Source organism: Zalophus californianus, chromosome 17 (genome assembly GCF_009762305.2).
Source record: "Zalophus californianus isolate mZalCal1 chromosome 17, mZalCal1.pri.v2, whole genome shotgun sequence".
Lineage (NCBI taxonomy): Eukaryota > Metazoa > Chordata > Mammalia > Carnivora > Otariidae > Zalophus > Zalophus californianus.
The window spans coordinates 1,497,801-1,505,870 of NC_045611.1; positions in this window are offsets into that span (position 1 = coordinate 1,497,801).

The following is an 8,070-nucleotide window of genomic DNA, read 5'->3' on the forward strand; positions in this document are numbered from 1 at the left end:
CATCCAAACACACACATGCACACCATGCACACGTGCACATCCAAGCACACACACGCACACCATGCACACACATGCACCTCGGTGCACCCCTGCACACACACAATATCACATTCAGGGCACACCCACATGTACACTCACACCCCTGCACACACAAGATCACACGCAGCGCACACCCACATGTACACTCACACCCCTGCACACACACGATCACACGCAGCGCACACCCACATGTACACTCACACCCCTGCACACACACGATCACACGCAGCGCACACCCACATGTACACTCACACCCCTGCACACACACGATCACACGCAGCGCACACCCACATGTACACTCACACCCCTGCACACACACGATCACACGCAGCGCACACATGGATCCGTATGCACACCCACGTGAATGCATACACACATGCACATACATGCTCACACGGATCTGTATGCACACACACGAATGCATACACACATGCACATACATGCTCACACGCAGCGCACACATGGATCCGTATGCACACCCACATGAATGCACACACACATGCACACACAAGATCACACGCAGCGCACACATGGATCCGTATGCACACCCACATGAATGCACACACACATGCACATACATGCTCTTCTCTGTCCTCCCACCCAGCTCCCATCATGATTTTTCCACAAAACACGGCACATTTTTTTCTGAAATGCCCTCTTTTTTCCGCCCTAGGCATGGCCGCAGACCGAGTTCTGGTGCTGTAACCAGATACACTTTCGGAGTGGCCTGAACACTGGGTGTCCCGGACTGATGGGTTTTTCCACCAGCTATGCCTCGAGCGGGCTGGCAGCACTGAGACCTTCGCACCCAGGAATCCCCTGACCCAGCCCACCCAGTGAGCTCCTGGTGGGAATGTCGCACTCTCCTCGGCTCCATAGCACATGGGAAACACGGCCTGTTTTCATGTCTGTAATGACTGCCTCTCCCAAGTCTCCGAGCTCCAGGCAGCACCCTGCCTGAAACCCAAGGTCAGCCCGCAAATCACTGCTGAGTGAGTGAGGATGCCCCGCGGGGGGCTAACCCTGCCTCCGTCTGGCCTGGGCAGGTCCTCTCACGGGCAGGTAGGAAGGATGTAAGAACTGTGGCCTCACCAGGTGAGACACCTGCCAGGCCACAGTCTTGGGGTGTCCAGCATCTCGGGGCACCCGGGGGGGGCAATGGGAAGAGACAAAACAGGAGGATGTGGGCGTGAGCTTGAGGCAGGGGCACAGCCGGTGGCATCAGGTGGCCACTGCCCTGCTCAGGCCTGCTGGACGAGGTGCCGAGGGGGACCTGGCCACAAAGCCCAGGTTCTAGGTCCCGCTCAGCACCCCCTTTGCTGTGTGGCCTCTGAGCCATGACCCTCCTCACTGCTACAACGGGGCTGCCACTCCCTCCCTAGGACGAGGCTGGGGCTAAACAGATTCCTGTGTGGGAGGCACCATGTCCAGGCCACGGACGCAGTGTGCGGACGCACTAGGCTCATTGCGGCGGGCACCCAGGGTTTGAGGTGGATGTGACCTGGGCAGGAAGACTCTGTCTAGTGAGTACCACAGAAATGAGACCTGACCTTGCAGCATTGTGAGCGGGAAGACATGACTCACCCCGGGGCTTTGCAGCCCCACGTCCAGCCTCGGTCCACGTGGCCTGCTAGTGCTGGGCCTGGATGCCGCATTGTGGGGGAGGGATGACCGGGCCAGGGGTGCAGGGCATCACTGCACCACGTGGCTGGCATGCTGGGGGGGCTTCCGCTCAGCCCCTCCTCATGGCCTGCAGGCATGTGGGGCAGATCCTTTGGTGCCATTTTGTCCAGTTTCAAACAGAAAAATAAACACTTTCCGTTTGAAAGAAAATGACCCACATTACAAATGACCCGGCAAACAAGGAAAACGATAAAAGCACCCCAACCATCACCATCTGCCGTCACCCTGCCGTCCATGCATGCTGGCCCCTGCAAATGGAGCCCCCGCTGAGGTCCACACAACCGTGTGGCTGCATTCCCTGGGGCACAGCCAAGAGGAACGGAGCAGGCTGGCCCAGCGCGGGAGACAGGGCTGGAGGTGGTGGGAAGGGGTAGGCGTGCAGGGCTCACTGAAAGATGGGCCCTCCCTCAGAGCCACCAGGACCAACCAGCCCTGTGGCACCTTGATTTCAAATTCCAGCCTCCAGACCGTGCTGCTTTCAGCCCTGGCATGTGGTCACCACAGGATATGAACACCTGGGCTCCAGCTGGTCTCAGATGGTACGTGCTGCACACACAGCTGGACAAGGGCTCCCACCTGGGGCTGAGGGCCCCACAAGGTGCTACCTGTGCCACAGTCTGGAGGAAGTGTGCAAAAGGCTTCCCTTCCCTCTGCACACGGCCACACTGTAGCTCTTTGGAAAAGCCCTGCACCCTCGTCCTGAAACCCCTCAGGGAAAAATGCCCACGTGGCCAGGGAGGCTTTGCGGGACAAGAGAGGAGGCCCAGCAGTCCGGGTGCAGCGATGCCACAGACAGCGTTTTACAAGTGACAGAGAATTTCCTCTGCGTCATCGCCCTTGGGCCCTCACAACTGTGGGAAGCTGGTTTTGTGGGTTCAGGGACAAGAGAACCAATGCCAGGAAGACATGGCATCCTGTGGCGAAGCCAGGCCTGGCCTGGCCTGACCCCAAGTCCTGCTTTACCGATGACATGAAACATGGCCCTGGGCCTGTCTCGCTGCATCAAGCATCCCCAGGGCCTTACTCGTGGCACGGAGCAGGTGCTCAGCAAGCACTGTGGACCCAAGGGAGTCCCAGCCCAGTGCCTTCCCTGGCGTTCTGGCTGATGTCCCTCCTAGGCCACTCAGGGACTGGTACCTGGCACAGGCTGGGAGGTGGCTGGGCAGTGTCTGGGCCGGACCAGTGAGGCATCCTGGCCAAAGTGTATGGAAATCTGTAGGCTCAAGGGAGCAAGCAGCAAGCAGGAGCTGATCCAGCCAAGTGTTGGAAGTGGAGCGGAGGCAGGGCTGGTCTGGGAGGCCAGGTCCCAGGGAGCCATTCAAGGGTGCTTATGGCCCACAGCCACCCTGAGAGCTGTACACACAGTGCTTCAGAACACGGGCCCTGGAGCCAATAGACTCAAACTCCAAATTGGGTCTGGGCAAGCAATGCAGCCTGCATGACCCATCTGTCCCATCTGCCCCATCTGTGAAATGGGTTGTAATAGTAATTGTTTCACAGCTGTTACAATAATTAAATGAGATGAATCACATGAATCAATGAGCTCCAGGGGCTTGTGAGCACTGAATGAGAACACCCAATTCACCCAGGCCCATCGTGCGCCACATCATTAAACTCTCATCTGGTTGTCACTTGGCTCTGGTGCACGGGGGCAGGACAAGGGAGTGGCTGGGATTGCTCTCTGGCTGGAGGAAGTCTGGGATTCGCTATACTCACTCCGCATTATGGAGTCCCCAAGGCACCTCTGCAGAGCTGAGACCCATTAGGTTTTGCACTTAAAAGCAATGCTCGGGGTTTTGCAGCACAATGGGGAGTGATATCTGGCCCACACAGTGGGCATTTCCCAGCCTCATGAAAGATGCACACATTAGGGCCCAGGGAGCTGCCCACTTCAGAATCCCAACAGCGGGTTGCAGGTGGGAATGAGAACTAGTGTGAGGCCCTCCTTCCTGCTGAGAACAACCAGAGACACCTCTCCAGGACATGGGATTGCCTGCTGGAAGGCATCAGGGGGAGGGGTTTGGAGAGGGAGGACCAGCGAGGCAAGATAACTCCCGCACCTGCTTTGTTTCTGGGGGCACCTGCCACTTGCAGGCACCAGCAGGAGGCTGAGAGCCCTGTGGCACTGCACCCAGAGGACCACTGCTAAGGAGAGAGAATCAGTGAAACTCCAAGTGGAGACTTGGGGGGAGGGTCAGAAGGACTGGCCAGTTTTCCCCTCAGGTCATGTGGTGAGTTCTGGGGTTATCACGTATTAATGGGATATGTGGAGGGCCCTAGAGAAGCAGGGTCATAGCAAAGTTTAGACTCCAGGACCCACCAAATGGAGGGGTCAAAAAGAACACACCAAACTTCCAGTTGAAAACCCTAAGGGACCAGAGGGCAGCCAGAGGGAGACGGAGCTTGCCAGAGCTACAGCCCCATGTGACCTAGCAGAGTACCTGATGGACTGAGGTCATCCTAGCACAGGGAAGGGAAGACCACTTAGAGGGAATAGCATCAACAAGAGCCTCTACAACGTGCTTTACTCACAATGCTTAGCATTCAATCAAAAATTACTTGTTATGACAAAAGACAAAAGACCACATGTCCAAAAACCAAGAGAAAGCACAGATCTTAGAAACAGGCCCAGGAGTGATCCAGGGATCAGATTTAGAAGGCAAAGACTTAAAAAATTACCATGCTGAGTAAGTTTAAGAAAATGGAGGGAAAGATGGAGAAATGCAGCAGAGGGCATTCTAGAACTGAAGAAAAAAATACAGTATCCAAAAAAGGAAGGACACAGTTTAGACAGAGCAGAAGACAGAATTGGTGAACTGGAAAACAGGCTATTAGAATATAACCCAGTTGAAACAAGAGAAAAATAATGGGAAAAAATGTTGTAGACAAATGGGATATGGTTAAAAGCTTAAACATGCAGTAATTAGAGTCTTAGGAGAAGAGATAAAGAATGACAAGGAAGCAATAATTGAAAAGATAATAAAGGAAATCAACCCCTCAAAACCCACAACATCAGAAGCATGAAAAATACGAAGAGAGCCATACTTAAGACACATCACATTAAGACTTCTGAAAACCAAAGACAAAATCCTAGAAGTAGCCAGAAAAAAAGACACATCACCTTCAAAGGAATGTTAATAAGAGTGACAGCCTACTTCTCAGTAGAAATGATGGAAGTCCAGAGGCAATAGGATAACATCTTGGAAGTGTTGAAACCATATGCACCAGCCCAGAATTCTGTGCCTACTTAAATTACCCTCCAAAAATGAAGGTGTAATGAAGACATGCTCAGGCAATTAAGAACTGAGAGGCTTTGTTGCCAGAAAAGCTGTCCCAAAAGAAATCCTAAAGAGAGTTCTTCAGACAAAAAGAAAATGACCCCAGTGAAAAACATGGAATTTCAGAGAGGAACAAGAAGCAACAGAAAAGGCAAATATATGGGTAAATACAAATTAACATTTCCTAAAGACTGGCTAAACAAAGCAATGATAGGATGAATCATGGCATTTAAAGTGTATGTTGAATTGAAATGTATGGTCACAGAACAAGGAGCAGTAGGGTTGAAAGAGTTAAGTTATTCCACATTTCTAGCATTAACAGGGAGTGGCAGTGGTGATCATTTAGACTGTAATAAATAAATGTGCCTGTTTTAATCTCTAGAGTAGCCACTAGAGGACTACTAAAAGCTAAAAGAGGGCAACAATAGAATAATTAAAATTTTCATTGATTCAAAAAAGGCAAGACATGAGAGAGAAGAGCATATAAAAGAGATGAGTCAAGTAGGAAAAAATATAGCTTTTTTTGTTTAATGTTTAATGATGTGGCTATAAATCCAAATATCTCATTAATTCACTAAATGCAAATAGACTACTCCAAATTAGTAACTAAGATTATTAAAGACTAGGTAAAAATATAAACACCAAAATCCATCTATATGCTGATCACAACAGACATACCTTATTTATAAGAAAGTTTGAAAGAGAAACATATGAAATGGAAAAGCATTCAAAGGGTAAGCAAAGAAAGCTGGCTATCCTAACATTACATGCATGAAGCTTCAAAGAAGGAAGCATTACCAGAAGCAAAAAGGGACATTTCCTCGTGATAAAATGGTTAATCCAGCAGAAAAATATGAGAATCCTAAGTTTGTATTTATTCCATAGAAAGTCAATAGAACTAAAAGGAGAAGGGAATAAATCCAAGGCGTGAACACACCTCTTTGAGGATACCAGGAGTGGTCCTCGTTCCTCTCATCTGGAGACTCTAACTTCCAAAAAGGCTAAGCAAAAAGCAAATTGAACCTTCATGGAGTACATCCTCTTTATCAGAAATCTTTGCTGCAAGCCAACAGCAGATGGGGCGATTGTGGAAGAACCTGGCTCGTGCTTGTCAGGAGGTGATCATGTAATCCCTTTGGAGGGAACACAGCCTCTTTATGGAGCAGGCTAGTTTTGACTGGACACACATTCCCTCATATTTACTTCCAAATTCTTTGCTCTTTTTATTTGAAAGTAACCTCAGTACTTCTCTCAAGGTTACTCATTTCAAGATATGAACAGTTCCCTATTAAAAAGATGTGGGGCATGGTTTGGAACTTCCTGGCAGGCAAGATAAGAATGACTGCCTAAATCTGAATCTTTCTAAATAGCCTCTAAAAATCATGCAGCTCAGCAAGAGCAAATCCACACAATTTCCATGCCTTCAGCATATCCACATGACAACACTAAAAGTTAAAAAATTAACTGTAGGTAGAAAAATAAACACTAATTTCAAAGAGAGCTATTTTTTGAGCTCCCACTGCAGAAAGCTGAGTGCAAGTGGCATGAGTTTGGAAAAGAGAAGGGGAGACAGAGCTAAAAGCACCCTCAGGAAGCCCATCACAACTGGGAAGGTGCCAGAAACAGTCCTGATAAGCCAGAGCACTGACCACAGAAGAGGCCCTCAGAAGTGCACACAGGGTTTGAGGAGGGCAGTCTCAGAAAGGCAATTCTTCTGGGGGGAAGAGGGGAAGGTGCCCTGTGGAGATGGCAAGCCAATGGGGAAAATTAGGGGAGAAATTTAGGATCTCACAGCAAGAAAGCACAGAAGAGCATATACCCTCTCCATGCTCGCCCAAAGGCTCTGTGTTACCCTAACAGGATAACTCGGGATCTCAAAAGCCACCCCAACTTGACAGCCCTGTCCATAAAATGCACATAGGTAAGAATTCTTCCTCTGTAAAATGAAGAATTTGACACCTCGGAAGGGAGAAAAAAAAAAAAGAATAGTCTGAAAGTCCAAACGTCTAGATTTTCCATTCTCACCCTGGCTTGGCTAATTTCAGAGCTATCATATAGAGATAGACTCTCTCCCTGTGCATGTATCGGTATGTGTGTGCACACATGTGCATCTGTGTGCACGTGCGTGCACGTGTGTGCATGTGTACATGCTTGCATATGTGTGCATGTGTACGTGCATGCACGCGTGTGCATATGTGTGTGCATGTGTACATGCTCGCATATGTGTGCATGTGTTTATCTGTGTGCATACGTGTGTGCATGTGTACGTGCTTGCATATGTGTGCACGTGTGTATGTGTGCACGCATGTGTGCACGCACACAGACACTTTGTCAGATGGAAGAACTAAGATTTTGGAACATTGTTTAGCAAAAGAAAAAAATTAAAAGCTTTTATAGAAAGAAAACTGCATGAGGATCAAAGCATTTCAGGTGATTAAAACTTACCACTGCTTTCGATCAAAATGAAGCAGAAGAAAACAGTAACATTACACTCCAAACTAAATTAATTATTCTCAAACAAGCATTTGAGTGTATGACAATCACTTTGAGCTGTAAATTTAAAAAAAAGAACAAAACGGACACATACACGCGTGCGTGCAAACACGCACTCCCAGGAAGAAATGAAGTAAATACTGGTTGAACTCAAGAAGGAAATAAAGGAAAAAGACAAAGACACACATAAAATGAAGACTAAATCAAAGGTGCCCAAACAAGAGCAGATTAAAATGAAAATATAATGATACCACTGAAGGAGACAGGAAAAATCAAGCAAGGGAATGAAAATGTGTCAGAGAAAAAGAGGTTGAAAGGAAAGACAGGAAGAGCCAGCATGTGTAACTGGAGTCACTGAAAAGAAAAGCTCCAATGTAGTATAACTTTCCAGAGACAGAAGATCCGAATCTACGTACACGGATCCACCAGGCACCTGGAAAATGTCACTTGGAATAATGGACTCTGACACACCTCAGTGAAACTGTCAGAATTAAAGATAAAGAAAGAATTCTCAGGTCCTCTGGGCAAAAATATCAAACAACCTAAAAAGGCTAAATAAATAAATCAGACTAGCATC